At 38.2% G+C, this 12848-nt stretch overlaps 1 protein-coding gene and 1 pseudogene across 2 annotated transcripts in view; both read left to right on the forward strand.

The window, feature by feature from the left end:
• The window catches only part of PDE3B (phosphodiesterase 3B), an 81313-nt gene that overhangs the window by 20935 nt on the left and 47530 nt on the right, over positions 1-12848 (forward strand). The window lies entirely within an intron of this gene.
• LOC147652401 (U2 spliceosomal RNA) lies at positions 7491-7670 on the forward strand (annotated as a pseudogene).

A 12848-nucleotide genomic window follows, 5' to 3' on the forward strand; every position in this document is an offset into this window, starting at 1 on the left:
TATGTAAAGAAGAGTTTTAGTCTGTCTTGGAATACTTGTAAAGGATTCATATTTTGACAAAATGCTTAAAGACAATACTTTCAGAAGGTAATATTTTGTCAGAAAATTTCAACTAAGTATTCAAAATGTTTCAAATTTTCCACATGCAAATTAAGAATACTGACATGATAATTAATGCCGTTCATTCTACAGCTTCTTTAAGTTCTTTGTGTAGCTTGATTTGTTTTATTTGACTGAAGAATTGCTGCATTCTGCTCTGCTGGTTACTTGGTAATGATTGTTAGAACATTTACTTTGAAGCTTGATTTAGAAAAAATCTCATTATGCCCCAAAATTTAAAAATTTTGTAAAAGAAAAAAAATAAAATTAGAATGTCCAACATTCACAGAAGATGCCTGCCTTCCCCACCCCATTTTCAGATCTGTTTGTTTAATGACTGAACCATTTTGATGCTTAAATATTGTAAAGTTCCCTGTATATTCTCACTGCATTTCAGTGAGGTCTCTTGAACTTCAAGAGAGCTACACAACTTTTTATGTTATTAAAATTGCAAATGTCAAAAATATAATCAAAAATTATTGAAATGAAATAACAGCTTTTGCATTTTGACATTTAAACCATGCTGCTTAGTATTCTTACTAGTTTGATAACAGATGTGAACTGTACAGAATGTCTTTCTTTAAGCAGTTATAATCACTTTAGTAACCATTTATACACACTGAGAAACTGCATTTTCTAGTTTGCAAAGGAGTTGCTTATTTTCTGTGGCCTGAGGCAATTAATTAAAACGGTTTCAGTGTGAAAGTGGGAGTCAACATTGTTTAAGCATAGTAATGTGACTCAGTCTTGTGGGGTTAGGAAACCTGAAGTTTTCTGCATCAGTGTTTTCAACCACCAATATAGATTTTTTTTTAATTGAAGGGAAATTAATTGAACTGTTTTATTCAGCACTTCTTTTATAGGTAGCTTTTTCTAGTCTTAACCGACTTGTTTTTGGGAGCTCTTAAGTTTCCTCTGAACATCTTTCAAGATTGAATCTTTAGTTCTGAACTTGCACTGGTTCTTTCAAGAAGCTAAATCATAAATATATTGCCATAAAATTTATGATACAAGACAAAAAGTCTTGAAGAAATAATTTCCTATTTCCTACTTTATTTTCCTGTTAAATTCCAATATAAGACATTGTCCTGTCGGGTCACAACAACCCCCTGCAGCACTACAGGCTGGGGGAAGAGTGTCTGGAGAAGTGTCTGTCAGAAAAGGAGCTGGGGATGCTTCTGACAGCAGCTGGACATCAGCCAGCAGTGCCCAGGTGGCCAAGGCAGCCAAGGGCTGGCCTGCATCATCAATAGTGTGGCCAGCAGGGCCAGGGCAGGGATTGTCCCCTGTGCTGGGCACTGGTGAGGCCACACCTGGAGTGCTGTGCCCAGCTCTGGGCCCCTTAGGAAGGACATTGAGGGGCTGGAGCGAGTCCAGAGAAGGGAACAGAGCTGGGGAAGGGTCTGGAGCACAAGTCCTGTGAGGAGCAGCTGAGGGAGCTGGGGGTGTTCAGCCTGGAGAAAAGGAGGCTCAGGACCACTCTGTATCTGCCTAAAAGGACATGGTAGCCAGGTGGGGCTCCATCTCTTCTTCTGGCAGCCAGCAATGAGAGGAGATGGCCACAAGTTGCCCCAGGAAAGGTTTAGATTGGACATTAGGAAAAATATTTTCATGGGCAGGGTTGTAAAGCTTTGGAACAGGCTGCCCAGGGGAGCAGTGTAGTCATCATCCCTGGAAGTGTTCAAAAACCTGTGGGTAGGCTACTTGAGGACATGGTTTAATGGTGAACATGGTGGTAGTGCTAAACCTAGTTGGACTTGATGATCTTAAAGTTCTTTCCCAACCTTAAAAATTCTATGATTCCATCATTGCATCTGGACTTGGTAAAGAATTTTTGTTCCCTTACCACAGATGTTTGTTTCCCAGGTTGTCTCTGAAGTAGCTGTTCTGACCTTCGTTTTGGATATACTTCTCTAGGGTAATTTATTTGGGATATAGCCCTCTATTTAATCAAGACCTTAATGTAAATGTAAACAAATGTATATATCAACACATAGTGTATGTGTGCATGCATTGTAGTTTAATTCAAATACCTCTCTGTCATGCAGTCATTCATAAAATCATAAAAGGGTTTGGGTTTGGAAGGGACCTTAATGTTTTAGTTCCACCTGCCTGCCATGGGCAGGGACGCCTTCCACTGGACCAGGCTGCTCAGGGCCCCATCCAGTGTGGCCTTGAACGCTTCCAGCTTCTCTGGGCAACCTGTTCCAGTGCCTCATCACCCTCACAGTAAAGAATTTCTTCCAAATATCTAATCTAGACCTGCTCTCTCTCGCGTTGAAGCCATTTTCCGCTGTCCTGTCACTACAGTGCCTGGTGGAGTCCTTCCCTGGCTTTCCTGTAGGTCCCTTTCAGGTACTGGAAAGTTGCTATGAGGTCTTCATGCAGCCTTGTCTTATCCAGGCTGAACAGCCTCACCTTTGTCAGCCTGAAGTATTCATCCTTAGAATCTTTGAAATCGTTCCTTATTTCAGTGAAATTTGACAGAGGATAAACACCCGGTTCCAAGTTGCCAGGTAATCCAGTCATAAGACAAAACTTCTAAAGATTTCATCATCTGTGGTCCTCACAGGGGCACTTACCCTTTCACTGAAAGAGTGTTTATTGTCCCAGTACTCCTAGCTGAGATGTTTATTCAAATTTTGGGAAGATGCTCTTTTATGTAGTGAAACATGACAGTGTATTTCCTTTTATGTTTTAAGGACTTAATTTGTTGCTCCTCAGTCTTTACCAGTTATGGAAATGAGCTGTCAAGCAATGACAGCACCAATATAAATGAAATGTTGACTTATTTTTTGGCTATTTTTTATTTTTTTTGTGCTCTGTGCCTTTGTTGCAGAGACTACAACTTTTTCAGTGCAGTAGGCTACTGGATAGAAATGGCAATGGCCCTTCTTTGGAGGATGAGCTTGAACAAGTTTTGATCTTCCATGGTTCACTGCTGCTGCTGGGATGTGAGAGAAAGTTGTCCCACTGGTATTTTATTTTGTGTTGTACCTATTCAGAAATTAGAGGATAGGTCACAGTCTATTCTTGTGGAGCCCTGAGTAGCGAAATGGACAGCAGGTAAAAGGAGGAAGCAAAGAAGTTTGCTTTTCAAGCAAAAGATGAGTTTCCATAAACCTTCTTTTCACTAAATGACCAGAAAACATGAAGATGTATTAACACTGATTATCACTCAAATTCCTCAATCTTTTCTGATGCTCAGAGTTATTTTTGCCCCACATTAAGACATGGAACTTATGTGCTTGTGAAGAATGTTTCTCATTGTAACTCCAAGTTCACATTCTGCTTGCAGATAAGACTTTTTTTTGTTTATAGTTTATTACATTGCTCATAGGCATGTGTCATCTGTTTAGGCAGTGAGGTGATGTTTTTGTTTGTTTTAAAATTAACTAGCTAACATTTACAAAGGAGAGGGTGAAGAAGGGGAAAAGACACGTACTTAAAACTCAGCCATTTCCAAGACCAGTTATTAGAACAACAAAATAATTCCTCCAGTAAGTCTTACCTCTTTGTGGGTCACAAAGCTGCCATTGTGGGAGCATAATTCTGACTAGAATTTTGTGTAGTGTGTGCTTAGTGCACAGGCTGCATTTTTTGGCAACAACTGGACATTTGTTTCTCGCTCTTTCCTTCCTATCCCAAGTCATATTGAAAAGATTATCCAGGTGGCTTCTGAAAGTCTCTATTTGGGAGGTTTCCCAGCAGTGGGACTTGGGGGAACAGAATCTCCTGCTGCCACTGTCCATGGAAGCAAGGTTGGAACTGTGCTCTAGCCCCTCAAAATTCTCAAAGGACAGTTTGAACAGCAAGTTGTTCCCTTCAGCACCTTGATTGGTTCCAGACACAGCAGCAGAAAAGCGATGCTTTGTTTTCCAAGGGTGGCAATGGCAATGCCATTTTCAGCTCTCATGATGAGAGGTGTGATGGGAAGTAAATTCAGAATTCTGGAAAAGTTGACTTTAGAGCCCAGGTACAGGCATATAAATCAGAAAGCAAGCTGAGGCAATTTCAGAACTGTATCTGAATCAATAAGGTATTCCTGAGTTTAGCAGAGCTGTTTTTTTTCTTTAGATCTTTCTGCTTCACTTCCAGTTAAACTACTTAGACCTTTGGATGGTGTTAAAATGTTTCAGTTTGGGATCATAATGATATATTCTTGGTCCAAATTACCTCTGGGCTTTATCCAGAGACAATATTCTTTAGGGGTACGTTGGAATCACCCCTAAATTGGGATCAGAGCTTTCTCCTGTTCCTGATAGAATACCAAAAAATACTGAGATGAATAAAATCAGTCATTATCTACTTCAGATCAAGTTGGTTTTACTTGCTCCTTTTGCTTACCTTGGTTTTAGAGAGTTGGTAAAACTCTTTGCATGCCAGGAACTATTTAAAAAGAGAGGTTGACCCCTGTTTACTGCCTTTTCTATAGTTTTTCCACTTTGTATATGGATGGTGGGGTTTATTTTTTGGAGAAGTGAAGGGGGAATGTCCCTGGTTTTGATCACTTCCATTTGATATAACATATATTCCACTTAGCCTTCCTAAATTTATGGTAATGATATATATTAGGCAGACTGTGTTCTCTTTCTGTGCATTTTTTTTTGTTTTGCTTTGTTTTTGTTTGGGTTTTTTTTGTTTAGTTTTTATTTTCTTTATTGGAGCTCTCAGGTCTGAGTAAATAATTACAGTTCAGGGGTTGAGAGGGACTGTTGAATGTGGGGTTTCAGATTGGATATCTATCAAAAGAATATGAAAATAAGCATTCTGGGTTTTGTGATATTGACTCAGATTATTCCGTGTTCCTCTCTGCAGTGTCCTTTTTTTGGCCACTCAAGTTTTAGCTTCTTCCTTCATGTTTTCTCAGAGCCAGCAGGAGGAATGTGAGCACACAGGATACAGACTCCCTCTGTTATGATGTCTAACATTACAGTACATTCCTATTAGGCCCAGCTCTGATGAGAAAACTGCTTCATTTCCATGGACTGGAGCTGGAGGGTGCTTTACTAGAGGTATCATATTTGTATCTAGCACTGTAAATGCCATTTTTTAAACTTGTATAGAGGATGCAAATTTTTTTTCCTTTATTCAATAGATTTTCAGAAGTGATTAGAAACTTTGTAGAATGTTGTTACAGAATGGAAGGTATCAGGCTACTTGTAAATGACACTGGATTAATAAGTAAGCCTGTTCATAGAGTTTTCACACATATTTATTCAAAATTAAAATTCTGTAATTGTAAAGATTGGATCTTTGCATCTGTGTAATTTTATGTTGTTTATTCTTCAGGGTGATCTAAATATTTTTTCTACTGAGCTATTTAAAATACAGCACTTCTGAGTTCCTTAAATACTAGACTTCCTAAACAGCTGACTACTTAGAAAATAGTGATGGGATGATTATTTCTATTGGTATAGGCTGTTTTGTGACATCTTTTGTCTTCTTGCTGTGGGAACAACAGTCCCTGTAAACAGTTACCCAATAAAGTTGTTACTGGATTTGAATTTTCATTTAGAGATTATACAGAAGTCAAAGAAGCTCAAAGCTTACATTCCAAACTGAAAAAAATGACAACTACTATTTTTTTTTTTTTTTTCTGGGCAGTGTGAAAACCATTGCAAATATAAAAAATAAATCTATTGCTCTAGGTATTCACCAAAAGATATTTGAGCAGATAAAACGTCTCTGAAAGCCCTGTGAGTTTTTCAAGGAGCTCTTTTGCAGTTTACATTTATAAATTTGTATCTCCTTTTCCCAGAGCTCTGGTGAGCCCTGCAGACTTCATTCTTTTTCAATTGTAAACATAGTTTCGGTACTACCACTTTTGCACCAAACGCGGTTCCTAAGCGACTGCTGACGTCAGTTGGTGCAGCACAAGAAGGTTTGTGTGTTTATCTGCTGTGGGCAGACTCTTAGAAAAGACGAAAGTATGTAACTAGATTAGACCAAAGAGATTACTGCTTTAAATAAGCATACGTACTGTTTGCAATGCCTTGCTCCCCCCTTTTTTTTTTTTTTTTTTTTTTTTTAATGTATTTTATTTTGATTAGCCCTTGTATCTCCTGTTGCATATGCCACAGTATCTGGTTTGCAGGGGGTGATAAGGAGGGGTATATATTCTCTTTGCTATTGCTTTAAAGGGGCAGCTGCTTTCCTTCTTTTCTGCAGCACAGTTAGAGTGAGAATTTAAAAGGAGAGTGTGTCATAGTGTGAAGCTTTCACATACCTGATCTCGAGGTTAGAAACAGAGCTGTTAGAAATGAAAGCAGGCTTACAATTTCCAGTTTAAGTGAAACATATTTACTTAGAGATTTTTGGCCACAGTCTATACGTTTGGAAAAACTGGAATGATACTCTTGGAATATTTTACTGCATGCCTTTGTGTCAAATAGAGTTGGAGTGGAGCTGGCTAAAATACCTTTCTGGATTTTTTTTGTACTTGAATATACTTGCAGCACACCCACAATGAATCAAAATTACCTGCAGCAAAAACTCTTTGTCTGAAAATATTTTTATTAAAGTAGTGGGATTGCAGTGATGCTAGGCCAAAAAGTGTTTTTGTAGTAGTAGTACTGAATGGTATAACAGGGCAGGAAGAAAAACAATAAGCATAGAATCTCCTCTTCAGGTAGAATAAAAGGAAGAATAGAAGCAGCAACTTTCAGAAGTAAATAAAAGCCAAGAGCAAGTGCTCCAAATAAACTTAAATCAGATTAAAATAATAATAATAAAAAAGTGCCTGTGGGACACAGAATATTAGCAAGCATAAAGGTGAAAAGGTCAGGCTAAAAAAGGTCTGGTTTGAATATGTCTGTGGTGATAGTCCTGCCCATCTTGAAGTCCCCATCCATCTTTTACTTGTCCTGTACTGTTATATTGTGCTATCCTCTTGCCTTGGGGACCTCCATGACTGGAGACTGCACAGCTTCTCTGGGCATTCTGCTGCACCTCGTCTCCCTGCTTGTGTGCCCTCATAGTGAGACATTTTTTCCTTGGCCTCTAGACTGAGCTCCTTGTTTCAGCATTGCCTCACAACTTCACTCTCTGCACCACAGAGTACAGCCTGGCTTTGTTGTTGTGATGGCCTCCTGGTAGACACTAGCAGAACTTTTGTCCCCAAAGCCAAAAATCCATTGATTCTCCAGCCTGGATGAGCCCAGCTCCCCCAGCCTCTCCTCACAGCGTAGGTTCTCTACTCCCTTTAACCACATTCTTACTACAAGATATTTTTTCAGCTTTCAATATCAAGGGCAGACTTAGAAAAAGACATTTGATTCAGTAAACTGCTCTTAAACAAATGGTGAAGTTACTTGTGATTTTCATTAGTATTAAAACATAAAAATACCTCAGACTAAGAGTTCATTTATCTTAATATTCTGTCTCTAATCTCTGATCCTTGTATAAGGTCAAGTTTAACATCTGTTCATAACAGTTAAATATCTTCTACATCCTTGACTTGAAGATGTCATATTAAACAGACTTTTGAGGCCAAAGGGTGTATTAGAACTTTTTCTGTCTGTCCAATGCATCTGCCTGCTACTGCAGTGTCTCTAGAAGCAGCACACCAAGGGAAAAATCAATAAAAACTATAATCACAAGTTGCTGCTTATCATCTTCCCGTCCATTGCAAGGGCTAATGTGCAATTAAGTGCATTAAAGGTCATGGGGGAAAAGAAAGTAGCTGTAATCAGAAGCCAATGGAAGGATAAAAATATGATCACGTATGACACTCTTCTTTCTTTTCTCCCACAGCACCTTCCTACACTCTCCCAGCTTTCACCTGTTTTCAGCTCGGGGGACTTTCTGATGTGGTTTAGTTCTTTAGTTGTGAGTGATGTTCAGTCTCCTTTTCAATGTATGGACCTTTCCTCCTTTGTCCAGTTTTGCCTTGAACTTATTTGAACTCTTTGCATCCTTTGATAAAGCAGGTTACTTCCTACCTGCTGGGGAACAACTGTCCCTTTCTGGTTTGGGCTGGCTTGTTTCTAGCTCATGCTAGTGGAATCTGGCTCTTGTGCTGTAAAAAAGTGCTCTAAATGTGTTTAACTTTCTGCTGACCAGGTCCTTGGGCAGAACTTGCAACAATCACGAGTTCACTGTAGTAACGTGCATGACAGCTAGCAATGGTAATAACCGATTTAGAAATTGCTTTAAGGTGCTTCAGAAGCCCTCTTGACACTGCAAAACTTATGAGATTTTATATTTGGAGTATAATTATTGCAGTAATAATATGTTATATTTATTTATTTATATATATTTGGAGTATAATTATTGCAGTAATACACAGGTTTTCTGTTTCCTGAAGGTTGGCAACTATTTGCCATTAGGATTTTTTTATTGCAGGCTGATGCAACTCAAAGTTCTGCCCAATGATAGCAGATATTCTTGTGGAAAACCCCTGGAGACAAAAGAAGAGCAGAAAAATCCACCCACAGATACCATGCTGTTACATTGGTTTCATTTTGCAGGGGAATGTTGTTGATTTGGTGTTGTGAGATCAGTTGGAATTACCTCAACTGTCTTTACATAATTCCAGAGAAATGGGTGCACCTTAGACATACAGTCTGAGTTTTTGCAAGCATTTGTTCTGCTCTTGTTCACAGACAGCAAATTTTTGAAGATTTTGTGATGAAATGGATTATTCAAAAAGTTATTCTTTCATTGTCACTGAGTTCAAAAAGCAGTTGCAGCAGATCCCAAAATACAGGTCTGTAGACAGAGAAGGTCACTGGTGCCTTGTTCATTTTTTATGACTTGTGATCTTTTAACACTCCAATTTCAAAATGTCGCTCTGGGATACTGTACAAAACAAATTTAAATTCTATAATGATTTTTTTTTAAATGAAGCTCTTTAATTTGTTAAACAGTTTAGACAGTTACTGTAACCTCTTCTTGAATTAAGGGCATAAAATAGTAAAATTAAGTTTTCAAAACACCTGTGACTTAATTGTAATTATTTTAAATTGAGACAAAGCAACAGGCTTTTATTATATTTCTTAATTGCAGTACAGCCTATAACAACCATTCTGGTCTCAGATTTCTTAGTTACCATCCTGTATGTTCTGTTAATTTGTGAAACTGTAACTGGGCTCCAATCCATAACCTGCTCTTTGTAGATTTATAATAGACAGACTGAGAAGTATTTGTCTCTAGATTTGCAAGAATACCCATGCTGACTCTTTATAACTTCTTGATGACTTATTTGCTGGATTTTTATTATAAAGAAATAGAATCATTTGGGAAGATGTGTATGTTAGTATGAGATGCTGGAAATGAAATAATCTCCCACTGATAATTGGCTATCAGTGAGACTTTATTTTTGTTTGTACGAAGATTAGGAAAATACATATTTGTTCTTGGATCCTGTAAATGTCTTCTTCCTAGATTTCATATGACTTTTGCTTTTATTCCAGGTATAAGGATGGGCAGCTATAAAGCCTTTGTCTTCAGAAACACCTTGAAAGGCTAGGAGACCCCCACAGATACACCTTGGGTTTGGTTAGCGTGTGTTGGACAATTAACAGAAAAGTTGGCTAATAGCGTGCATTTATAAAGTTACAAATCAAATATATTTGTACACAAGCACTGAAGATGATTTTGTTTTTCTCTGTATCCCAGAATAAACACTTCTGTGAGGGATAGATCACATATGGCTGCCAAAAATAGGGAAAGGTTTGTACCTAAGCTAGATATGGCTGAAAGAATTTGTTTCAGCTCAGTGTGTTAATGCCCGGTGTAGTCTTTGAGGGCAATCTGGACATGTAGGCTTTATTTTGTGATTTCCTTTTGCTGTCTTCTTTTTTGGATCCAGAAGTTTTATGTGGTGTTTCTAGAGTGGATTCACAGCATATTTTCTGAAATATTAGTTATTCTCTCTCTGCTCTTGGTAGCTTTGCCTCATTGCCTTATTCCAGAAACCGACTGTTCATCTTGGCCAAAAATTATTGGTTGTGTTCCGAGTTGTGTACATCCTGAACTATTTGGGATAACCAGTGGTTGTCATCCTACTTTGGGTAACAGCAGTTGCAAAGGGAATTCCACCCCTGGTGTAAGAGCTTAACTGCTCATTAACATTTGGAGTTCTAACCCTGAGAGAAATGAGGCTTGAAATGGAACTTATCACAAGGGAATTAAAATTGGCAACTGCTCCAAGGTGAGACGGGGACACGGGATAACGTTTATTCTTTCATAGAAAACATCGGCTATTGACACACCACGACTCTGTGACCCCTTGAGGTTCCTTCCAAGCAGAATTATCCTAGAAGACTGTACCTGTTGGTGTGAAGTTTTGTGTAGACACAGCTAACTCGTGCAGGTACTGCTGAGGGCATGTTTGCAGTAGCACATAATTCTTCTCAGGCTGTGAATCCTGGGAAAGGAGCTGAGCAAATATTTAAGTATTGAGTCAATGTTGAACTCCAGCCACTCAGTGGCTACTGAGCTAGCACTGCCTGAGCTTTTTAGCTTATAGTTCTCTAGTTTTCTAGCCTGCTCCTGCTAGCTTTATGAACGAGCTGGAAACATCTCAGTACCTTTGATGACTGCTCATAACTCTCCTGTCACTGTAGAAATAGGCCACGTTTCATTACATATCCCATCTTTCTGTTCATGGAATTAAACTTGCAAAAATCAAGACTTATTTCTATTACCAGGACCTGGAACAGTCTGTTAGCTCATTGTGGTAGTGTAAACTTACCAGCACATATTAAATCTGTATTTTAGAAGGTGGTGGGAACAGAATAAATGTTTAGAGTTCTGAAAGAGGCATTTAAGGTGCCTATAACATTTTCTCGTTCTGTAGCACAGCAGTCACAGCAACTGTGTGTTCAAGTCACATTGTGCCTTTAAATGTCATTGAAACCTGAATACTTCTGATAACACAGCACAAACTTCTAGTTGCTCTGATGTTTACCTCAGCATTTTGATTAAATCTTGTGAATTTTGGAGGAAAATGTTCGTTCATATGCTTTAACTTTGTGTTGCAATGCCCTCTGACTGCAGTGCTAGTTACCTTTAATGTCAGTCACTGAATTCTTCAAAATTAAACCTCTTGTGGATGTTTTTAATTTAGTTCTCTTATCCCTATCCTGGTTTGAAACTTCTGTTGATTTTGGATGCTGCTCTTTAAGGTTGCTGAAGGAAGTCATGATAGAATGAGCTTTGAAGTATATTTTGCTGAGCAGCATAAATCTGTGCCTTCCTTTAAATGTCCCATATAGAACTATCAGAAACTTGCATCTCTTAAAGTGGAGAAAGAAGTGAGACCATATGATTCTTGTCCCTCACTACAGGGTATGTAATATAGAATGAATAAACTGCACACATGCAGCTTTTCACAGAAACCACCCCTGTGGCCCCCCTGCTTGCCACAAAACCTTGCCACACAAACAAAGGTCCTTGCTAGGTGTCATTCTCCTCCAGCAGAAGGGGTTACTGACATCTCTTTGGGGCTTTTCATCAAAAAATTCAAACAGATTTTTTGATTCTTGTTAATATCTTCATTATTATAAGGGTTGAAGCAGCTGTTTGATGGACTGGACCACTAAGAGATCATTACTAAACACTGCAACAGAAAAATATGGTTCTGAGGTCTGTAACAGTTCCTCATTGCATCAGTAGTACACTAGATTCCTGTTGCAGGATTTAAAAAGTTGGATAGTCCTTTATACCAGCAGGCTTTATTCAGAAAGTTAGAAATTAAGTGTGATATTATGGGAAGAAATAACACTCTAGCATAGTTTGAGTCTGAACAAAACTCAGTTGTTCAGACTCTGAACACACAAAAGTGCCTATTTGCCATTTTTTACAAGTTGGCTTTCATGTTGAATTAAGAATAGCGAAAATCTCACAAGTCTCAAGAATCCAGATAATTATAAAATGTTGGAGGTTGAATGAGTTGGAGGTAATATCAATATTAATTTTAACTGAAGATTTTTCTCCCCTCTGAGGTCTTGCATTTTGTGGTACCTTAAAAATTCTAAGACTACATGAATTAAACATGTATTTATGTAGATTGTGCAGATTTTGCATGAAGGTGGGGTGCTCGGATGACATGTTTAGGTAACATCAATGATTGTTTATTGGAGCAGCCAACCAGGAAAGGAAACACAACTGATAGCTTCTTCCTGAGGAATATATTTAGGATCTCCTTCAAAACAGTGATCAGAGAACATTTCTCTGATAGTAATGACTGTAGTGTCAATGATCATTCAGAATTCATGTTGGAGCAGTGGAAGGCAAAATATCTGTTACATCTGGGCTCAGAAACACTTTTAAAATAAAAGGGGAAAGTAAATGAAGTAGAATCCCTGCAGGCAAGATCTGGACTATTCCAAGACATCACACTGGAAACTTGAGGCAGATGCATGCCATTTATCAGAACAAGATGTAAAGATAAAAAGACAAATGCCATGATTAAAGAGGATGCTAAAAAGGGCTCATAGGAAAAAGTAAGTATTCTTAAAATAATTGTATTAAGAAGAGACAAAATAAATGTAATAGTTCAAGGCAGATCAAAAATAATCTGGCAATCAACTTGTAGAAAATGTATTTAAAAATTAATATTAATGTACAATAGTATTTGTACAAATACTATTAGAAACTTGGAGCCTCCTGGAGTGCCTATAGGACTAGCAGGCTGGCAGAAACAGAAGGAACCATCCACACAAGATGAGGCCAGAGCAGGTAAAGAAAATATTCTTTTTGAAGAAGTTTATGGTGGGTGAATCTGGAGAAAATGCCTATGC

This window comes from Cyanistes caeruleus, chromosome 6, assembly GCF_971803275.1.
Source record: "Cyanistes caeruleus chromosome 6, bCyaCae1.hap1.1, whole genome shotgun sequence".
Lineage (NCBI taxonomy): Eukaryota > Metazoa > Chordata > Aves > Passeriformes > Paridae > Cyanistes > Cyanistes caeruleus.